General features: G+C 39.7%; 1 protein-coding gene and 1 long non-coding RNA gene across 6 annotated transcripts in view; one reads left to right on the top strand and one right to left on the bottom strand.

Moving 5' to 3' along the window:
- The window catches only part of LOC120906456 (homeobox protein B-H1-like), a 111,439-nt gene that overhangs the window by 66,116 nt on the left and 21,847 nt on the right, over positions 1-23,476 (bottom strand). The window lies entirely within an intron of this gene.
- LOC120906457 lies at positions 22,419-23,319 on the top strand. Its single transcript, XR_005740093.1, has 3 exons — positions 22,419-22,593; positions 22,684-22,786; positions 22,865-23,319. It is a non-coding gene; the product is annotated as an uncharacterized LOC120906457 (long non-coding RNA).

Here is a 23,476-nt window from a genome sequence, read left to right as displayed (position 1 = left end):
AGTTAATTTTAGATTCACCGAGCTCATTTGTTGCTCATTTATGATATCGTCAATCGATCATCAAAAAAGTTAAACGACTGCTCGATATCGCACATAGGCAAACATAGGGAAACAATTTGAGCAGGACAGTGGAACCCCTTATCACGAGTTTAATTCGTACCAATGACTCACTCGTCATGCGGGAGGCTCTTTTGCATACAATTTGTATAAAAAGTAAAATAACTGGATCCAGATCAAGAAAAGTGCAGGTTTATAAGGATTATATGCATTACATCGATTATATTGAAATTCTCGCCTTCACGAGCAAGTAAATCTAGAATGCATGCAAGAATACACTCATCAATACATCCCACACTTGTGAAACACACGCTTATTAGGGAGATACACTAACATACTAAAATAAACATTCTGACCACTTTCACGCCCGAAGACGCAGAGAGCCTCCAATATTGTCAAATAAGAAGGAAAGAAATGGAGCAATTAAACTGAAGACACTTTCTTACTTACTCCACCTGTCGATCAGCGCAGCAAACCTCTCAGCGTCGTTATTTGTTTCGAAATGAATTAACTGGACGTTGAGAGAATGCGCCCACGGGCTGCCCGGGCTTTTTTCGATATTTGTATGACTTCGTGAGTTTTGGTCTTGCAGTGGACGTTAATGTGTCACCTCCCTTACACTCTTCCTCCACATTTATACCTGCCTCTTTTGGAAATAGCTTGATATTTAACGATTCTTACTATTGAAACTCTCGAAATGATTACGATTTCTTATAGGTAACAAATATTACTCGTTATGAGGGGTATTCGCAGAGCATTTAGATTTGCTCGCTAAGCGAAAAAGAGGTACTCGTTGTGAAGGGTATTGTATAATATTATTGTATAATTAAACAACTTTTAATTTATAATGCTAATGCTCTTGATGATCGTTTGTTTAGCGACGACATAAGACCAGTGGTAAAAAATTAACAAATCAACTCAATCCGTTCTCGAAAGAATCAAAGTGTGCATTAAATCTGATAGCTATCACAATCATCGGATCATTATCGCTATATGCACGTCGAGTTTGGTAAATTCTAGACGTGATTTGTTTCATAAACGTGATTTGCGCCGTTTCGCGACGAGTAGCGAGATAGTTCAAAAATTGAACACCAGTCAACAGTCCAAACAGTTCAAACATTAAAAATCTGCACTGGCTCGATCTTATTCGACCATAACGAGGACGATGTGCCCTAAACTACTGAGGAGTCTTTTAGGATGGATCTGATTAGTGATTTGAAGAATGTGACAAGAAAATGTGGGTCAGAGAATTCTCTCGACTGCCTGCGTATAAATCCTAGCATTTTGTTCGCTCCACTAATAATTTTGTTATGGTGCATATATAAGTCAAGTTAACGGTCAAGAGTAACTCCTCAGTCTTTTACTGCACTTGCAGTATTTAAACGCTAGACAATTAGAACGGTTAAACGACATGGACTAACATTCATCAACAGAAATTTGTAGGTCGTTGTTTAGGCAGCAGTCAGAAATAAAGTAGATCAATGATTGCAGAACAAGTCAATCACCAACACCTCACAGGAAAAAAAAGCTTGAAATCGTCCGCATACAATGAACATGAACTATGAACAAAACCACAAGGGTCCAAGGTTACTACGTCTGAACTACCTAAGATGTCCTTAGTGCCACTCCACTAAAAGACTAGAAAAACCAAGTTGAGCAAGCTTCGCCCACAGCAATTCTCCCGATCAAAAGCGGCCTTAAGGTCAGTATAGATGACATCCGTCTAGGCTTCCGAAACGAATGCAGCGTGACAGTGAGATACAAACTCGACTAAATTGGTGGTCATACTTCTTATTTGGCGTAACGTCCTACGCGGATATGCCGGCCTATACAGACTTTTGAGACTCAATCATCATGATGGTCAAACTGCGACGAGGAAAGAACCCGCGTTGTTATCAACAAGCGGCAACAGCTCAAGAGTGAGTTCTGAACGACGACTTCAAAAACCTTAGCACCTGTAGTGAAAGAAGTAATGCCACGGTAGTTTTCTACTAAGGTTTTATCCCCCTTTTTATACACAGCAAACATGTTCCATGCGCCTAGAAATATATAAGATACGAGTGAGAGGTCCGACCGAAACTTCGCTACATTTGGCAAGAACTGCGGTCGGAAAGCCAATTAGTCTAGGGTTGTAAGAGGGTGCGTCCTGCTTGAGCGCCCTTAGCACAGAATCTTTATTTATATTTTTATTGTTATGCCACGCACATCACCAACGACAACGTCGGAGGGCACGTTGTTTAAGAGCAGCGTTCACCGAGAAGCCAGAAGCTTCCGTGGCAAACGCGTTCATGAAAAGATCGGCAAATAAATGGCAGGAATCCTCTTTGTTACACGAATATGTTCCATGATAAGAGCCTTTAGCTGTCAGGGGGCTGTTTTTTCCAATTTGTGTAGACATTCCTCCAAAATTTTGTCGTTTTTTTTACAGTGGAGATCCGTTTATCCGGGCTTCATGGGACTTGACCTCGCCCGGATAAGCGAATAACATGGATAATGAGTCAAATGATATATTTTATCACCAATTCCTGATTAATTTTTGGAAAACTATCTTAGTTTTTGATAAAAACAACCCAGTTTTTATTAATTTCATGCAATATTTGAAATTTGCCTTGAATTATCGGGTCTTTTGTAATGACAATGTGCTCTTCTAACCGCTTTTTCAAATATCCTCCTCATAACGCAATGTCACCATTGTATTGAACTGTCATTTCTCAACAGCACGGATAAACGGACAGCCGGATAAAAGGTACCCGTATAAACGGCGCTCCACTGTATTTAGGAAAACTGTATTAGAATCAAAATATGAGAATAAAGTTGTATATAGCTTCTATAAACATTGTGGGCAACGATGACCCTCAATCTCGATTGCTGTGTTCTATTGTTTTGATTAAACCGATAACAGGATGATTTTTTTCGTTTTTAGCGGTTTAATTGAGCATTAAACCCACGGTGGATCGTGTCGTAGACGTTTTATAGGCGAAAATTCAGATAAGTGTTCCTTAAATTTCCAGTTGAATACACTGGCGCGTTAAATGGTGGGCGGACTGGGCGGCCGCCAGGGGCCCCGGCGATCTAGGGGGCCCCCGTCATTGTGGATGTTCGACTTTGTATCTGTTTTCACGCGAAAAATGCTATCCACATCTCAAACCTGAGATCGTGGAGCGTGCCTGTTTTTAACGCAAAAACTTAAATTTTCACGCGGGGCCCTACTCAACTTTTGTGATCAACTGACAAAAAGGGGAAATCGGGAAGAGGTGGTATTCATATGTGTAAAAAGGAACTGGGCCATGTTATAATAAAATGATGTTTTATCATTATTTACATACAACTTTTTGCGTGAAGACAACATAAAAAACCTTTACAGCTATAATGAACCAAAACTCAAAGGTGGTTTACGGAGCCCCAACGATTATGTGGACTCTTCGATGAAGGGGCCCCGTCGGAAAGGGCCCCCGTCGGTAAGGAGGCCCCGTCAATAAGGGGCTCCGTTCGTTTGGTGTCTTGGTGTGGATGGTCGGTGCACGAGCTCACCAAAAAAAAACGCGGAGACACTTGTAGCTAAAATCCAATGCACGGAACACAGAACAGAACGCTGCGTTTAACCACAAAGAAAACCCGTAACAACAGCCACAAGCACACATCATACATAGACACAAATTTAAAGGCCTTTAAACAAAATTTCAATACACCGGCTCATAATCGGAGAAATTAGCAGGAAAAAATTGACACCAAGCTCGCGCCGCTTTTAAAAGCCTAGGAAGGTCGTTTGGTCAACGGTGCTTCAGTGGGTTGAGGATTCATTCGAGAAATGGTTAAATCGATGTCATTGTGTGCGCTCTTGGCTGGGATTAGTGTTGGGCATTTTGCGCGAGTGCGCACTGTGCGCACAGCACACCTCAATGTGCGCACTGCACAGCACACTTTGTACTGTGCGAGCACACTTCGCACTGTGCGCGCACTCCGCACTGCGCGCGCACTTTTCGCACACTCCGCACAGTGCGCGCACTTTTCGCACAGTGCGAGCATAGTCCGGTGATCGATTCTTGCAAGAAACCTCACCCCACTGGAGTGCCGTTTACCTACGACCTTCACAGTTCATAGTTGTTTTAAAGAAACTCGTGCTTGGTGTCAGCCGATTTTTCCTGATAATTTCTCCGGCTACGGACCGGTGTGTTGATATCGTGTTTTCTGCGCTTTTAAATTTTTGTCTGGGTGTGTTGTATGCATGTGGTTGTGTAACGGATTTTCGATGGTGGTCAAGCGCAGCGTTCTGTGCATTCGATTCTCGCAGCAAATGTCTCCGCGCGGTTTCGGTGTGCTCGTGCACCGGCATATCCACACTTGCAAAGAATTATGTTGTTTCTCGCTCTACCCAAGGCCTTGGGCCAACGATGATTAAATTGTATTGATTTCAGCAGTGCGTGCGTGTTTCAGCGTTCTGCGCTTCTGCCATGCGTAAAAGGGTGGAAAAGAAGAGCGAGGAATGAAGTGCAGTCTCTCTCTCTCTCTCTTTCTCTCTCTTTCTCTCTCTCTCTCTCTCTCTCTCTCTCTCTCTCTCTCTAATGATATGTCATTGGTTGCTTTGTGTACGTTCGACATACATTTGACAATGTTGTATTGGGATTTTACGAATTGGAAATGAAGCTTACAGTTGAAGCTTGAGTTAGTTAGAGAAACCCCGTATTTTACAACCTGGTTTGAGAACCTGTACGACAAAAGGCGGTTTGTCAAAATATGCTCAGTATTACACCACCTGACTTCCTATAATATAGTACGAAGTGTGCTCGCACAGTGCAAATTGAAGCAAGTGAAGCTTCCACTGTGCGAAGTGCGGAGTGTGCTCTCACTGTGCGAAGTGTGCGAAAAGTGCGGAGTGTGCTCGCACTGTGCGAAAAGTGCGCGCACTGTGCGGAGTGTGCGAAAAGTGCGCGCACTGTGCGAAGCGTGCGAAAAGTGCGGAGTGCGCGCACAGTGCGGAGTACCCAACACTAGCTGGGATGAACTGTCCTGTTCTTGTATACGGGGCCCCTGCTACCGCTTTGCGATTGTGTGCCGAAAGCAGACTGCTGTTTAACACGAAAATTGGTATTCACATTCCTGGCCTGGGACAGTGGATTGTGTGTTTCTTTTAATGCAAAAACTAAAATTTTCATTCTTGGCCCTAATCGAACACATCAAGTTTGTGGACCGAAGAGAAGTGGAAATGGGAAAGGTTTCAGTTAGAAGGAAGGGGGTATAAAAATACTCAAAGGGGGAAGGGTATAAAAATACTCAAGGAACCTATGGACCTTTATGGTTTTTATCGACTATTTCATATTTTGCGAATACAGTCTGTTCCCGAGTTACGCGGTTCTCGACTTACGCGGATTCGGAGATACGCGGTTTTCTAAATTTGACAGATCAAATATCAAATCAGTACAATTTACTTCAAGTTCGGAATAAATTGCATTTTTGCTAACAAATTGAAACCGCTAAAAGCCAGATATATTAGAATTTTCTGCACGAATCATAGCAAATAAATGATAAAGTGTATAAAAGTATTAATTTAAATCAAAAACTACGAGTAATGAATAGTATTTAGTCAAAAAACGTGAAATTCGACTTAGGCACGTGTCTGTGCTCCATCGCATGCGATTTTATCGCACGTGCTGTCAAACGCTTTTTCGTATAATATTGCGATTATTGGGATGATTTTAATAATAAAACGATTATGAAAAATTAAGTTGAGATTGTTCCTACAAAACACCACACATTTAGTTTGACAGTTAAAATCGGATGCGGCGTCCGACGAAATCAAAAAAATTTGATTCCGTCGTACGACGAAATCGCACGTCCGACGTTATCTGTCAAATCTCATATAAAATTTTGACAGGCCTTCCGATAAAATCGCATCCGATGGAGCACAGACACGAGCCTTACGCAGATATTCGAGTTACGCGGATTCGTCGGGAACGCAGAAACCGCGTAACTCGGGAACAGACTGTATATTGTTTTGAGCTGTGGGTATGTATCGCAGCGTTCTGCGCTTCCAACTAAGATAAAAATATTGCACATGTTAAAAAGGCAAATGTTTTCTGCTTCTGATAGTAAATTGCTTCTGATAGGTCTGGTAGTTATAGTAAATCTGATTGTAAACATAACCCCCGGGGAAAAATGGGGTTATATTGGGTTGACAACGCCAAATGGAAGGGGCCCCTCAATCGACGGGATCATCAACGGGGCCCCAAATGGCTGAGGCAATGGAGATTGTTCTTCGTATTATGGCTGTGTATGGCTGTATGTAGATGCAGCTGTAACGGTTTTTGGTCTTGTTGTACAGTCTGTTCCCGAGTTACGCGGTTTCTGCGTTCCCGACGAATCCGCGTTACTCGAATATCCGCGTAAGTCGAATTTCACGTTTTTTGACTAAATACTATTCATTACTCGTAGTTTTTTATTTAAATTAATACTTTTATACACTTTATCATTTATTTGCTATGATTCGTGCAGAAAATTCTAATATATCTGGCTTTTAGCGGTTTCAATTTGTTAGCAAAAATGCAATTTATTCCGAACTTGAAGCAAATTGTACTGATTTGACATTTGATCTGTCAAATTTAGAAAACCGCGTATCTCCGAATCCGCGTAAGTCGAGAACCGTGTAACTCGGGAACAGACTGTAATTTCATCATCGTTGGACCAAAGCGTTCGATCAAATGCATAGAACGCTACGCACAAGTTGGGTAAAGCGAAAATCCGTTACAAGAGATGCCTCACGCAAACTACATGCACATACGACATTACAAAGGCTCCGAAACCGATCTCAACACAACGGTTCGTAGCCGTAGAAATTAGCATGAAAAATTGGCTGACACCAAGCACGCTCTTTTTATCTGTTGAGGTTTCATTCAAGAATCGATTCCGATGTCGATGTGTGCGCTTTTTAATTTGGCCTGTGTCTATGTTATCACGCAAAAACTAAGAACTCGTGCCCTGGCTAACCTTTGGGGCCCCAGTCAAAATTGTGGACTGGACGAAGTGATGGTGGAAAGGCAAGCTGTTGAAGGGTTTGGGTCAAATTTGGAAGGGTCGACGGAAAGGAAATATCGATATGAATGATCGCGTTAAATTTGAACTTATTAAGCTATCGGCAAAGTCCGGCCCGCCACAATATGCAGTCTGGCCCGAGAAAATATTTGCGCGATTTTGAAAGATAGGAAGATCCTATTCATTAAAAATTAACTGAACATATTTTAATATGACAATTCATATCGTAGAACTCTTCCAAATTTGATCACCATAACATGGATTGTCGGACCAATCAATATGGTAAAATTTGAGGAGAAATTAGAAAGTAGAAACGAATAATTCCATAAAAACCCGACTGTTGATTTTACGAGAACAATGGTTACACACTATTGCTTTTTAAGGATGCAAATATTTCTAGGAGCTTGTTTTTTTTTAAGAAATGCGCTATCAATTTGTCTGACCTTGCCTTACTTGTCCGTGGCCTCATAATAGTACTGAACGATTGTACGTTTGTCTCGATAATTTTTCAGCTGTTAAGGTTTTTGTACCATCTTCAGATATATCCTGAAACAAATTTGCAACATGGAAGGAAGGGTACATTGAGAAGCGATATTGCGATTTTGCTTAATTGTTTGGAACTGTTTATGACTTTTGCACACTATTCTGCTGACTCTTAATTGAAGAATCTTTATAATCAATTTTAGAAATTGTAAGTTAATATAACGAATTTGAAACTTGCTTGGATGATATAATACTTCAAGAAAAACAACAATATAACCAATCGCATTGTTTAATATCATAAACCAGTTATTTTGTGTATTAACTGTAATAATATAATAATGTATGTGTAAAAAAATGCATTTTCCTGGCCCTCAACTCTCGATCATTTAGAAAGCAGCTGATCTAAAGCAGTGGTCTCCAGCCTGTGGTCCGCGGATCACTTGAGACAAACATACTGCAATACAGGGTATTTCCAGTTACTTTCGAATGAAAATATTGTTTTCCCGCGTGCAAGAAATTATCGCTCTGACCGATTGAAAATGAAGTGGCCGCAATTCGAAGCAAGACGGTACTTCAGTATTCATTGTAAAGGTAAACACCAACGTAAAAGCAAAATATTGTTTTCATGTTATGCTCACGATGACGATTTTAAATCAAATCGTGCATACTATGAAACACGAGCTGAAAACTGTAAAGTAGGAAAGAAAATATCGTTCAGAACCATCGTTCTTGTCAATAAAAGTCAAACGTAACTAGCTTAGCGAGAACGATAACTTTCCGACCTTTAACTTCTTTTGAGTATAAATATAACCAACTCCGATCATGGCAAGTCAGATTTGTTCGGATTGTCAGGATAGGACTAAGCCCATCCATCATCTATCGATTTCTCATTTAAGGAGTTTACTTATGTCCTCCTACCCAAGGTAAGCCCTCTAAACTCCAACGTCCTAAAGGATCGCCTAGACGATCAAGTGTCGAAAGTCCGCTTCGAAACAGTATCCACGTTACCCAAAAATTTGAACATACCACAAAGCTTTTCTGATGTTACTGATTGTTTAGTCATTGATATCGATTAAAAATTGGCGAAAAAAAGGAATTGGTGTTTTTGTAGATGCGCAGGGTGCCAGTCCATTCTGCTCATGTTCATCTCTGTTTCATAAAGTTTCATACAGATGTAAACTGTATTTTGTCGAGAAAAGTTTGTTGATTTGGTATGCACTCACGGTTACCACGAAATTTCAACAAGAACAGCAAAGTGGTGTGAAGATTTTTCTCAACCAAAACGTTAATCCCGCAAGCCGAATACGCACCTAAAATTTTATCGGGGTGTCTGTAAGTAACCGCTTACCCAAATCAAGTTTTTGTTTATCACGAGCAAGCGGGCATCGTATTATGTTTTCTTTTAAGGCTCAGACATGTCGGTTTGACAGAATAAATAGCTGCATTTTCAGTAATTTATTTTACTGATATTCAGTGAAACGACAAAATCATGTATTACTCAATAGCTTTCAGTAAAAAATGTAACTGCAGCAAACTTAGAAAATTTGCAGTGTATGATTCGTACACCATTTCACCCCCCCCCCCTCCCCCTAACTCCGTCGATGGATTTGGTGATGGGGCCCCGTCTACCATAACGCCTAGGGCCTCGGAGAGGCTTGACCCGCCACTGGTTGAATACATCGCATGCACGGTTTAAGTCCGGGTTTCCCGCAAGAAATGACCAGAGGATTGCAGTAGATCATTTAGAAGAAAAGCATTAATGCGGCTGTAGTTGAACATGCCTCATTCTTGATGTGATGTTTTGCCCTCCACGTCCGGTAATTTATTTATTATTTATTTATTTACTCCATTAATTGCATCTGGCTTCCGTAGCCTACATAAAATAATTAAGGGCCCATAAGTTTATAGTTGTATTTTAAAGGGTTCTCACTACAAGAGAAGGATACAACAGTGCATTTACTGACGTTAACAGACAACATATTCGCAGAATACCAAGATTGGAACAGCAAGACAGAGTATTGCAGTTTAAAAAAATTACTACTATTTCTGATCGCAGAGTACATTTTTATATCGTCAGCATATAATAACATTGAACATTCCGACACTGCCAAAACTACGTCGTTGATGAAGATATTAAACAGTAACGGACCAAGTATGTTTCCTTGAGGGACACCAGCAATATTGGAGTAATCTTGCGACATACTATCTCCTATCTTGATGATCAAGCTACGATGGCAAAGATAAGAGACGATCCATTTAATCAAATCACAAAGGACGCCAAGTTTTCAACAGCTTCTATGACAAAGTAAGATGGTTAACGCGATCAAAGGCCGAATGGAGATCGGTGTAAATAGCATCGACCTGAGTGCCTTTATCAAGATGCAAGTAGCAATAATGAAAGAATTGCACAAGGTTGGCAGCTGTAGAACGGCTGGGGTAGAGGCCATGTTGAAGTGGAGTCAAATAGTGCATCACGCCTCGAAGTAGATGTTTTTGAACAAATATTTCAAAAAGCCTGGCTGGCTGCCGACCGGTCAGTCTACAGCCTGAAAAATCAGTTCACCTCAAAGAACCTGTCGCGACGGACGAAGCTGGGACTATATAGTACCTATATAGTACCAGTACTCACATACGCCTCTGAGACATGGACACTGTCCATATCTGACGAAACCCTCTTAGCCACGTTCGAGAGGAAGATGCTCACAAGGATACTTGGCCCCATATGTGTGGAAGGACAATGGAGGAGCCGCTATATTGACGAGCTATACGAGATGTACGGCGACCTCACTGTCGTACAGCGTATCAAGCTCGCCAGGCTCCGATGGGCTGGCCATGTTGTAGGCAGGGAAACGGAAAACCTAGACCGTAACGTGTTTTTAGGCCGTCCACAAGGACAGAGATATAATATTCAAATGAAAAAATGCCACCAGTCTGCTTCAACTCTCTTTACCGCATGCATTAATAGCTGGCATCGCGAAAGAATTGGTTTAAAATTAACAGTCGTTAAAAATTAACCAGAGTCGTTAAAAATTGCTAGAATTTGGCATCGCGAACGCATTGAGTTCATTTGTTAATTTTAACGACTATGCCGCCGTTAAACAAACGACTGTTAATAGCGTATGCGATACAAATTAACAATCGTTTTATTATACGGCTCGAATTTTTTCCCCGTGTTTACCTATATGCGATATCGAGCAGTCGTTGTTTTGAAGGTCGTTTATTTTAACAGGAATGAACAACAAATGAACTCGGTTAAACCAAAATGAACGACTGTTAAAAAGAGTTCATTTATTCGCGATGCCGACTTATATTGCGTTCGGCATTCCAGAAAATTCACTCGCACGTTCATTGTCTTCATTTTGGTATCGTTTTGCTAGTAACATTCCGCTTCGAGTCCACGATGTTATGTTTACTTATATTTGCACTTTATTTAAACTCTTGAAATAATAGCCGGCATCGCGAATAAATGAACACATTTTAACAGTCGTTTAAAGTTCATTTTGGTTTAACCGAATTCATTTGTTGTTCATTCTTGTTAAAATAAACGACCGTCAAAACAGTTAACGACTGCTCGATATCGCATATAGGCAAACACGGGGAAAAAATTCGAGCAGTATAATTAAACGACTGTTAATTTGTATCGCATACGCTCTTGACAGTCGTTTGTTTAACGGCGGCATAGGACCAGTCGTTAAAATTAACAAATGAACTCAATGCGTTCGCGATGCCAAATTCTAGCAATTTTTAACGACTCAGGTTAATTTTTAACGACTATTAATTTTAAACCAATTCTTTCGCGATGCCAGCTAATACATGATGATATTGCGTACAACACTTTACAACGTAGGCCGCGCGCCAGCCGCACCGAGCGCCCCTGTCGAGACCCAAAGGTCAAAAGCCGAAGATTTTTTTTTTACCTTTCGCTTTTTCTATCTGTCTCTCGCTCTAATTTGAGTGATTCTCTCTTCGTGAGTATCCACGAGCCCCCTCGTGTGGTTGTTGTAAGTTGAAACCGAAACCCCCTCGTGCGCTGCCAAAATCAGCGAAGAACAAAATCGAGTGGCTGAAGGGAAAACACGAAAAAAAAAATGATGAACGAGTGTGCTGTGACAATAACACACACGCGCGCACAAGGCGACACACGAAATCTGGTGTGATACCGGCTTTCGGTGGAGCAAGTACACACATGCACGCATTTGGCCACACCGGCGCTCTGTTCTAGTGCAGGTAGTTTTCTGCTGTCCGCGGTGATATTACACACAGCCACGCACTTGGCGATACACGCTGTGTGGTGGACGTTCAGAATTCAGTGGTGCAAATACACACAGGCATACACTTGGCGACACACGCTCTGATGTGCGGTGAGATTTGTGTTCTGTGTCCAGTGGTGCAAATATACACACACACGTACTTGGCTACACACGCAGTACGGCGCGGTTGGCTTGGCAGAAGCGCATACACACATTAACGTAGTAGGCTTCACTTTCAGTCCAGTGAGGTTGGTCCTTCTGTGGTGTTTCAGCGCTTGGTGGTCAGCGAATAATCTCCGTAAAAAATGGAGTTTTGTTTGATTTGAGGTAAGTAAAAGTAATTAAAGTTATCAACCAATATCCTTTCTTCTAATTGATATCATTTTTCTTCCATTTCATGTGTGATTCACGGCGAAAACCAGTGTTTGTGATGTGCAAATGCTGGTGCAAATGTCTGGTACAGTGGACAGATGACAACCATGATCAACAGCGGTGGAGTGCAGAAAGTACGGTGAAAATGTTGCGTTTTATTCAAGGAACAGGCGACAAAAGTGTTTGTAATATAATGTAATTTGCGAAGTGTTGACCGTGTGTGAAATAGTTGTTAGTGCTTCTCATTACCACGCAAACAATGAGACCCCAAATTTTGAGTGATTCAGGCCGAGGGGTATGAGGAAGCTTGAGGAAGCAAGGAGAAACGCGCTGCGATGAGAGTTCGCATTCTGTTTTACACATGCGCTTCACTAACACCAATACAAATACCGTGCTTTGACGAGCCGTCTGTGAATGTGTGTGTGTCGTCTTTCAGCGAGCTCACCAGCTTGGATCTGCTCGTCACATCGTGTTGTCTCGCTTACACTACAGCATCGAACCATCGCTCCGTATGCCCCCCCCCCTCCTACGCGTACAAAACCACCAGTACAGCGCAACGCTTTGCCGGAGATGGTTGTGCGCGTTTGGTTCTAAGTCCCGCGCGCAGTGTTTGTGCGTTGATGCGCATTTCGTTGAAAGTCTCGTGCGCCGGTGTGTTTTGGTGAAGTGTGCAGTGTATAAACAGTGTGCACAGACGCACATGTAGTGCGTGGATCGACAGGTAAGAATTTACTGAACAGAGTCAACGCAGATTGTCGACAAGATTCCCGCAGCCTGGCTCGACCCGGTACTTTGCTGTATGACGTCATTCGTGAGTATGAAGGATTCTGAATGTGTTGTGAGAGTGTACTTTATGTTTCAATAAAGTGTTTAATGAAATAAAAAATGACCGTGTTTGTGTTTGTTGTTAGAATAAGTGCGCATTTGCGATCGTGTCTATTCATGAAAGAAAACGAGAAACGAAAGAAACAAACATCTTTGGATGTGTTCGTAGCATGACTGGAAAGAACACAAACACATTGAGAACTGCGGAGCGCACCGTGCGTTACGGGTGGGGAGGGGGAGGGCTCGCGCGAGGGTGTAACTCATTCGTCGAAGAGACACTGTATTTCGACAGCGTCACTCAAATCACTCAAAAAATACACTCATTTTGCCGGACGGGTTGTCAGTTTTTCTCACTTTGAGAAACTGATATTGCCACTCATGCTTTATTTGGAGCTTTAAATAGAAAATATATATTTTTTATTGCATTTTTTTTCAATTATTAACATTGAATACATTTTCCAAAGTGATTACCGAAAAACAAATAGCACAATATTCACAATATTCAATATTCACAATAGCTATTCTACATACATGTCCAGGAAAATAGAACAACCTTCTATCGGATGAGTTTATATCTCTCATCCATAAAATATTTACAAAAAGTATATGTATATGTATATGTATATGTATATGTATATGTATATGTATATGTATATGTATATGTATATGTATATGTATATGTATATGTATATGTATATGTATATGTATATGTATATGTATATGTATATGTATATGTATATGTATATGTATATGTATATGTATATGTATATGTATATGTATATGTATATGTATATGTATATGTATATGTATATGTATATGTATATGTATATGTATATGTATATGTATATGTATATGTATATGTATATGTATATGTATATGTATATGTATATGTATATGTATATGTATATGTATATGTATATGTATATGTATATGTATATGTATATGTATATGTATATGTATATGTATATGTATATGTATATGTATATGTATATGTATATGTATATGTATATGTATATGTATATGTATATGTATATGTTGATGTATATGTTGATGTATATGTATTTGTATATGTATATGTATATAAGTTTAGATGTATATGTGCATTTATATTAGTTAACTTTTTATCGAAATTATAATTTATAACAACTTTATTTACTTAATTAAAGGAGAACAAGAAATTACAGAAACATGTTCCACTACAACCACTTTATTTTACAAAAGTGATGGCAATAGCAGTGCGCAACACTAATTTAACGAAAGCAGCCAATCTTTGAAATGCGCTTAAGACATCCGAAAGTCAAATGCATCGGAACTTGTCAGCAGACATACGAATTATAGGGTATATTGGAAAGAGTCCCCCGCATAACGGTGAAAAGGAACGGATAGCACTGGTTATAAGGGCGTCCACACGTGCAAAAAAATGTGCATATATATATATATATATATATATATATATATATATATATATATATATATATATATATATATAAATTGGCTGTGAATATTGCAATAAATTTATATATATATATATATAGATATATATATATATATAAATAAATATATAGATATATATATATATATATATATATATATATATATATATATATATATATATATATATATATATATATATATATATATATATATATATATATATATATATATTTGACACATGTTGCTACATTTTCTACAATGTTTTGAACGATAACAAAATATGAAAGCGTTTCTACTGAATATTTTCTACATGCGTTTTGGATGGTATTGAACAATGTTTCTGAGGCGTGTATTGCGCTTTGTTTGCCATCGTGGAACTTTCTAATGAATAATTCTATATCGCTGGGGCTATAAGAGCTTTTTGAAATTGTTATTCGTTTTTGATTGGTGAACGGTACGTCTTCAATAATCCTTTCTGGTTGTGTTACTTTATATATTATTTGATTTCTAAAGTAGTTTATTGATCGCTCTGTGAAGTGAATAAAAAAATCTTGCGAGCTTTTAGCAGAATGTACTGTATCTGTATCAGAAGGATTAGGGGTAGTTGATTCGATTTCGGTAGAAGAATCGATTTCATTATTATTTGTCTCAAGTTTTCTGCTAAGGGCGTCAGCGACCAAATTTTTTTTACCTGCTTTATATTCGACATCGTAGTCGTAATTTTCTAATGCAAGGCGCCAGCGTATTATTTTGGAATTTTTAGAAATGTCTTTAATGAAAATTAGAGGCTTGTGATCGGTTACCAATTTAAATTTACGGCCAAACAAGTATGGTTTAAATTTTTCGACTGCCCAGATAATGGCAAGAGCCTCTTTTTCTGTAGTTGAATAATTGACTTCAGCGTGGTTAAGTGTCCTTGATGCGAATGCTACCGGGTGATCTTTTAAATTATAGATTTGAGATAAGACTGCGCCTAGAGCATAATTTGATGCATCAGTTGTCAATACAAATGGTTTTGAAAAGTCAGGATAAATCAATACAGGATCCATGGTGAGAATTAATTTAGATTTTTCAAATGATTCTATGTACTCGGGATCGTAAATATTTAACTTGATATTTTGTTTCAGATATTTTGTCATTGGCCGTGTGATTTTAGCGAAATCTTTAGTAAATTTCCGATAATACCCAAGTAATCCTAAGTATTGCTTAATTTGTTTTTCGTTCGTTGGCAATTTCCAGTTGATTATTTCGGTGGTTTTGTTAGGATGTGGCTTAATGCCATTTCTGGTAACGATATGACCAAGGAATTCGCAATCTCTTTTTAAAAAATTTCATTTATGGATTTGGATTTTTAAGTTTGCCTTTCCGAGCTTCTCTAATACGAGATGGAGATTTGAAATGTGATTTTTTAAGTTACTGCCAAATACTATCACATCATCGAGGTATACGTAGCATGTTTTCCCTATCAGATCCCCGAGAATCGAGTTCATTACTCTTTGAAACGTTGAAGGCGCATTTTTTAACCCGAATGGCATTCGTAAAAACTCATAATGACCAGATTCGTTACTAAATGCAGCTTTTTCTTGTGATTCTGGGTCCATTTCTATTTGATGGAATCCGCTCTTCAGATCTAATGTTGAAAAATACTCGGCACAACCAAGATTATCGAGGATGTCTTCCACTTGTGGGATTGGGTATCTATCATCTATAGTAATGTCGTTTAATTTTCTATAATCTATTACGATTCGAAAGTTTTCTTTTCCCATCGAATCTTCCTTTTTAGGGACTACCCATATAGGGGCATTCCATGGAGATTTAGAATGTGTGATAATACCGTTTTGAAGCATTTCCTGTATTTTTTGTTTTACTATTGTTTTAGGGATACCCTTAGGTTTTAGTGTAAATTGGTCTATTGGTTGTTGTTACTATTTTATGCTTAACTTCTGTTGTTGCCGAAAGACTTTCATTTTCTCTTGGTATTATTCCTTTATGTTTTTCAATTACGTCCAACAACATTTTTTGTTCTTCACTATTTAGGTGATCGATTCTCAATGAATCTTTCAAAAAAGAGCAATTATTATTGATTAGGGTATTTAAGATTTGATACTCTTTTGACCCAGGTTCTATATGATATTTGTGGTAGCGAATGCTTTGATTCAGAAGTGTAAGTGTTCCTTCTTTGTAGTTTAAAACCGCATTAAGAGAGGAAAGCGTTTCGGTACCAATTAGCCCATCGAACGACGGGTGAAATTTGTTAATAGTTGGTAGAACAGGAACTCACGTCCTTTCGTGTGCACTTCAACCTCACCATACATATTTTTGCTTCTAGTGTTGGGGCATTTTTGAACGGTTTTGAGAATGCCTGGCCTCAACAGGTTTTTGTTAGCTCCTGAATCTACAAGAATATTCAAAAACTGATTATTCGAACTATGGTATAGTTTAAAATAGGGTAGAAAGTTGTGATTGCCTTTTGTTATTCCGCAGTTATCGGTTCCGAAGCAGACCAAAAATTTTCATCAATTTCACTTTCATAAGTTTCGTGATTGTTGACGGACCTTTGCGTTAGCTTGCTTCTGGTTGTAGTAGTGTTCATTGGTTCGTCATGAACGACCTTACTTGCATGATAGGATTGTTTTTTATCTGTATGGGGTTTCTCGTAACGCTGATTGGATGTTAATTTATAAGTATTATTAGTTGGTTTGTCGTTTTTCTCTATGACTTTCCCAAAGTCTTTCTTTGTTTTTAACATGCACAAAAAGTTATATACCTCTTCCACATCTTTCGGTTGTGCAGCTTGTACGTGACCATAATATTCTTCTCTTAGCCCGGCTATAAAAGCGGCTAAAGCATCCTCGTTTATGAAGCAGTTAATAGCTTCCCAATTGTTGCGATAAATTGGATTTTGCTTAGCAATGATTTTTATTTTATCTACCAAATCGTTGTGAATAGAATAATATTTGTGGATTGACATATTAGTCGACAGTTTCAATTGCCATAACTGGCTTTTGTAGGTTGAAAATGCAGAAACCTTTTCACCAAAAGCTTTTAATAGTATGCTTTTTACGGTTTCGAAATCATGTGGGCTGCCTTGTTGGCATAATACATCGTTTGCCCTACCTATGATTTTGTTACTAACCGCAATTTATCAAACCGCAAAATATCAAAGGGAACAATTGCTCTAAAAACATTTAAAGTCGTTTCGACTTTAGTAATCCATCCCAATAATTGTTTTCTATTACCATCGAAAGACGGCAGCTCTTTTATTGGATCGGGAATAGTAAAAAATTCGCTCGACTAGTGTGCGCGTGCACATGTGGTATCTCTTTAGACTCATCAGGGCATTGCTCTCTGTTGTTCCTTTCGCTTATCGCAGCCTCCAACGAGCCTTGACGTTCAGCTAGGTTTTGCAGGTAACCTTCCATGGCAGACAATTGCTCGCAAATTTGTTCCATGCTATCCTCACGCAGGGTCAAAGAATCTAAAGACAGTTCAATGGTATTGGTTTTACTTGATTCGGAAGATGTCGAATCCGTTTCGAAATCAGAATAACTGTTTCTAGCCTCCCACATGTAACACACAATCGCGCATACAAACACTATACACTCTTTTTTTATTTGAAACAGAGCGGTACGAAAAAACAATTGCTCAAGGGTCGATGCCTCTGTCGTAGCTGTACTTTATTCTTACAAATACTAGTAAGAGTTAGTACTTACGAAGGTCGTGCTGGGAAGCGTGTACATATATATATACATATAGATATATACACATATATACATATATACATATACATATACATATGTATAAATACATATGTATATATATGTATAAAATCCAAGAAATTGAATCAATCATCAATCAATATTGTATATTATTGTATTGTATTGTACAGTAGAACGTCGATTATCCGGGCAGCTCGGGACCGGGCGGATGCCGGTTAATCGATTTCCACGGATAATGGTCCAAGAAATGTCTATGAAATTCATTTAAAAAGTATAAAATTTACTGGTCTTACTAACAATTCACCTTAAACCAATCGATTAATCACTGATAGAATATTTTTTGAATCAAAAACAATATATTTAACAATTGTTCTTCATCCAAAACGAAGTTATAAAATATCAATAGACTCTAGATAGCTTCACAACAAATGTTTTTGCAAAGCAGACCATCGCAGAAAATGTTCGCTACGATTGGCCAATGGTCAAACTCATGCACACGGTTCAGCCGCCCGCCGGTTAATCCGCCCCCGGATAATCGACATTCTAATGTAAATTAAAATTTGATATACAATAGTTGCTGTCAAATATGCAAAAAAAATACGAAAGAAAAATACGAATAACATTCAATTGACCCTTTGACTGATTGAGAATGCACCCTGAACAGAATTCACATTAACATTTTTGGAATAGTTAAAAACAACTATTTAACAATCATTTGTGTTTTTCAAAACATTTACAAGTTATTAAGACAGATACAAGAAATACAATCAACATTGAAAATGCCTTCCGCTAGTGCTTCTTGATCTTCAGAAAATCAAAATTGATAATTTGTGATAAGGAAAACTCCTTCAGAAGCATCTTACTTCTAGATGTCTGGAACAATTAAGGAATCAGACTCAATCGATTCAGAACACTCAATACCTAGAATTTAAAAAATGTCATGATACCAAACGCTCTAGTGAAAGATTCACCTGAAAAGAAGTAATTTTCCATAAAACTGATGCAACTCAATCTGACCAAATAAATATCCTTAACACTTTAAGCGCCGCGTCATATAAATTCGCATGACGGTTTTGCTCACCGCTCAGCTTTGTATCTCACGCTCAATGATTCTATTGACAACGAATAAGGTAGGAAAGATAGAACGAGAACGACATGTGCTACTCCGCTTATCAAAATGAAACAAAAGAGTGCAAACAATCGCTCGAGAAAATGTAGCTCTCATCGCTCTCTTGCATGCGCTACGTGCTCACCAGAAAAACTGTGACGTCAGAACGGCGGCCAAAGTGCTAAAGAGCAAATGTTAAACAAAATTTCAGAAAACCTTTGAAAAACCTTTCAGAAAAAAACTTGCAATAGGTACGTTTTCACAGGCCATATCTTTCTTCCCTATTATTTTTGCGTTCACACACCACGAATATTCGCTGGATATATTTTTTTAATAAATAAATAAATGAATATAAAATTTAAAAAGTATTTGTAAACATTCGTAAAACAATCTGTTCGATGATGCAAGAAATGCACAATATACAACCGTTAGAAGACTTAGGGCTTGAAAGCGATTGAGAAAATATGTTATAACACGAAAAAGAGCGATATTTCTTTCGGCCTGCCTAAAGAATGCAAGCTAATATTTTTGATATCCATTCAGCTAGGATTGCTCGATAAAGATTTACCACAGGCTGCTAGACTTCCCCTTTATCAGTAAGGAAATGGGTTTGACCGATAAACAAACGTCACACGAAACGTAAACTCAAAAAGTTTATGCTTGATTTGTATAGAAGAGCATAAACTTCCTGTTACGTTCGCGATTATTAATTCCGTAACGAACGTGTCAAACTGTAATTTCGCGAGGTGCGCGATCACCATAAACTAGAAACCGGGAACGCTACGTGTAAAAGCGGAATAAATATGCGTCACAAACACTAACACACGGCACTCACGCGTACGTACACTTATGTACTATTTATCCTCGGAAAGGATAAACTAACACCCTGAAATTGTATGGGCTTCCGGGGGTATAAAAGGGACCGAACATTGAATAAAGAAACCATTCGGATTTTGCAACTCTAAGAAACCTATTTTAATTTTGCATATTCGGATCAGAAAGAAATCTCTCTTCCCTCTTCACCCCCTTCTGCGGCATAGGCTCCTCAAATTACTTGAGAGAGCAACTAGGGGGAAGGTTAATTATTGGTGTTGAACGGTTGAGAAGATCGCTGTTACCCAAGCGGGTTTGATTTACAAGGCCGCATCCTTCGCGTGGCCCACAGATCCGTTCGCCGTAGTAACATTTGGTGGCTCCAGCGAGGATTTTTCCTCACATTTGTATGGTAGAGAGATTTGCCCGTGGTATGAAAGCTTCCGCAAATTATCTAGCCTTCCACATTCTCACCGAAGAGAAATTGCTTCGCTCCTAGAGGAACCTATCCTCGCTCCAGAGGAAGCACTCACACTAGGAGGAAGACAGCAAAGCTTTCGATAGGATTGCTTCCGCTCTCCACCTACGCTTTTGCACTCACGCATACGGCTCCACTAACACGTGTACAGCTCCAGCGAGCTGCGTATGCGATACGTGAGAGAGCACTAAGAGAGAGCTCCAAGGGAGAGCCCTTGCGCACCGTTGAACCAGTGCGACATCGCACACCCTGATAAAAATCTGTGCACTATACACGCACACAAACTCATCGGCACGATTAGCTACGTCATGACTAAGAAGAAAAACCTTACCCCGTTCGTCGATAACGACAGTGGTAGCTGCCGCTCATGCAGCTGGGATGATGATCCCAATATGATCCAATGCGACGAATGCGATCGCTGGTTCCATATGGCATGCGCCAAACTGAGCCGGCTGCCTAAAGCGGACGAACCATTCTTATGTATTTAATGCACAAAAGATTATGCAAAGATTAAGGCTCCAGCGCCAACCAGCTCTGGCCAAGACACGGCCATCGCAGCCCTAATCGAAGCGCTGAAAGGTAGTAGCATTGACACTAACACATATCTCAAACGACTTTTGATCTGCTACCTGATTTCAATGGCAAGGCCAAAGAATGGTTGAAATTCAAGCGCGCGTATGAGGAAACGACTAAGCAGGCTAAATATACAAATGTTGAAAACATGAACCGGCTTCAGCACGCCCTTAAGGGAGCGGCGTATAAATGCGTGGACCGTTTATTTCTCGAGCCAGATAACGTGCCGGAAATAATTACGAAGCTCGAAGAGCAATTAGGCAGAGCAGAACTCGTGTACAACGAGCTGCTCCAAGACGTGCAAAACATACGTGTTGAAAATCAGCACAAAATACCTGATTTGTCCGACGCGATTCAGGACATGATCACTTACATAAAAGCAATAAATATGCCCATGTATTTACAAGACCATCGCCTCGTAAATGAGTTGGCTTGTAAACTGCCTACTGATAGGCACTTAAAGTGGATCGAATATAAATCCACCAATATCAAACCGGGTGTTCTTCCTTCGCTGGAAGATTTTGGCAAATGGTTGCTTCCTCAAGCAAAGGTGCTTAAAGAATTTCCAAAACGGCCAGAAAGGCCAAAACACTCGGTAAACGTTCACCAGTCTTCAGCGCACAACACAAAAAGACCGTTTAATCATAATCACTTTGGTAATGCACAAACAAATTCACCGGCCACTAACACATACGCAAGAAATGCAATCGATAACACCGCACATAATTGCACAGCCGCACGAGAATGCGGTCCACAAAGATGCGAAGAAACGCACCACCGATTGCACTTCACCGCCGATGCGGATGAGAATTGTCATCAAGAACAAAAAATACTTTGCCAAATTGTTCCGGTCGTGTTATGCAACGAAGATAAAACGCTGAAAACATTTGCATTGTTAGATGCAGGGTCATCATTTACGTTGATCGAGGAAGAGACAGCTAATCAGCTTCAATTAGAAAGGCCGACTCATGTTAATGGTGAAGATACAATCGTATGCAATCGGCTCTGCATTCGGGCGTGGGCAGGCCCCTGCCCAAGTAGCAACCGAAGCCTGTTTCTCCCAGTTTCAACCCCTTCATGTCCAAAAACTGCCTTCGCTCACTATTCCTATCCCATTTCTACATTCTACAACGTTTGTTGCGTTCTCGCTCATCAGGGTGTTAGTCAATTCTCTCTTGCCACACGAAGAGAATTCTCCTGCACACTTCGTGTGTTGGATTCTACCCATCCCTGTTGAACACACGTCATTTTCTTCCATCGCACTCATCAGGGTGTTTGCGCTTTTCCATCCAAGCCAAAGAGCGACTTCAGTGTGCTCTGAACCGTGGACGTGAGAGTGTGTGTTTGTGTGCTGCGTGAACTATTTTTCCTGCGTGAAACACTTTCCATACTGCGCCATCCGTGGTGTTCTTTCTGCTTCATCGGAGGACGAATTTTTATCATCTAATTGTTTGGGTAAGTGTCCTTTTCGAAGTGTCTAGTGCTATGTGACATTTATTCTAATTCTAATATTATTCTAATATGCAATGTTTTGCACATTACAAGTTTCAGATGTGTGCTGCTACCGCTAGCTGTTCCTCAAACTACTTAAAAAGTTTGACACTGTGTGCACAGGCGTTAGAGTTTCAATTGATCCTCAAGCACAAAGGTAAGTTTGTCACATCTTTAAATGAAGTGTAATCTTTTTAACAAAGTGAGTCTATTAATTGTGTACTTTCATCAACAGCCTTCATACAACACCGCGGTTGAGGCGCGCCAAATCTGATGACATCTTTCCTGATCCAAGCAGGCTGAACACGCGCACCACCACGGGCTCCAGCGCGGTGTGAAGAGGGAAGAAGAAAAGACAGAATTGGAAACAGCCGCGCCAGGCTTGCAACCACCGTGTGTGTGTGTATGTAAGTATATGAGAACACATGTGTGAATCCTCTTGTGGGAACTGCAAAAAGAAGAGAATAAAGAGTGTGAAGCAACTAGACTGCCGCAACCAAATCAAGAGAGTGAATTCTCATTTCAATCCGAAAAACTGGGAGAGAGTGATGACATGCGAGAGAGAATAAAACTAGAAACACGAGAGAGGACACGAAGCGCTTTCGGGTTTTTTTCGCCTTCGCGCACATTTTGCTTTATGCGCGCGAAAAAGTGAGCCTTGATCAGCGCGATGGCTCCCATACAAAGGCCTTCGGCTTTGATATCTGGGTGGTCTTGATTGCCATTGGCTCGTCGCTTCGGCCAGCATATCGCGGATCCAGATGAAGAAGATCGTGGTATATCGATCCGCGTACTTCACCATCATGAAGTTGTGGTTCCATAGTCTTCTATGGCACCCCTGCCATTG

Source organism: Anopheles arabiensis, chromosome X (genome assembly GCF_016920715.1).
Source record: "Anopheles arabiensis isolate DONGOLA chromosome X, AaraD3, whole genome shotgun sequence".
NCBI classification, from domain to species: Eukaryota; Metazoa; Arthropoda; class Insecta; order Diptera; family Culicidae; genus Anopheles; species Anopheles arabiensis.
The sequence above is the reverse complement of the archived record's forward strand: the minus strand, read 5'-3'. Positions and strand labels throughout refer to the sequence as shown.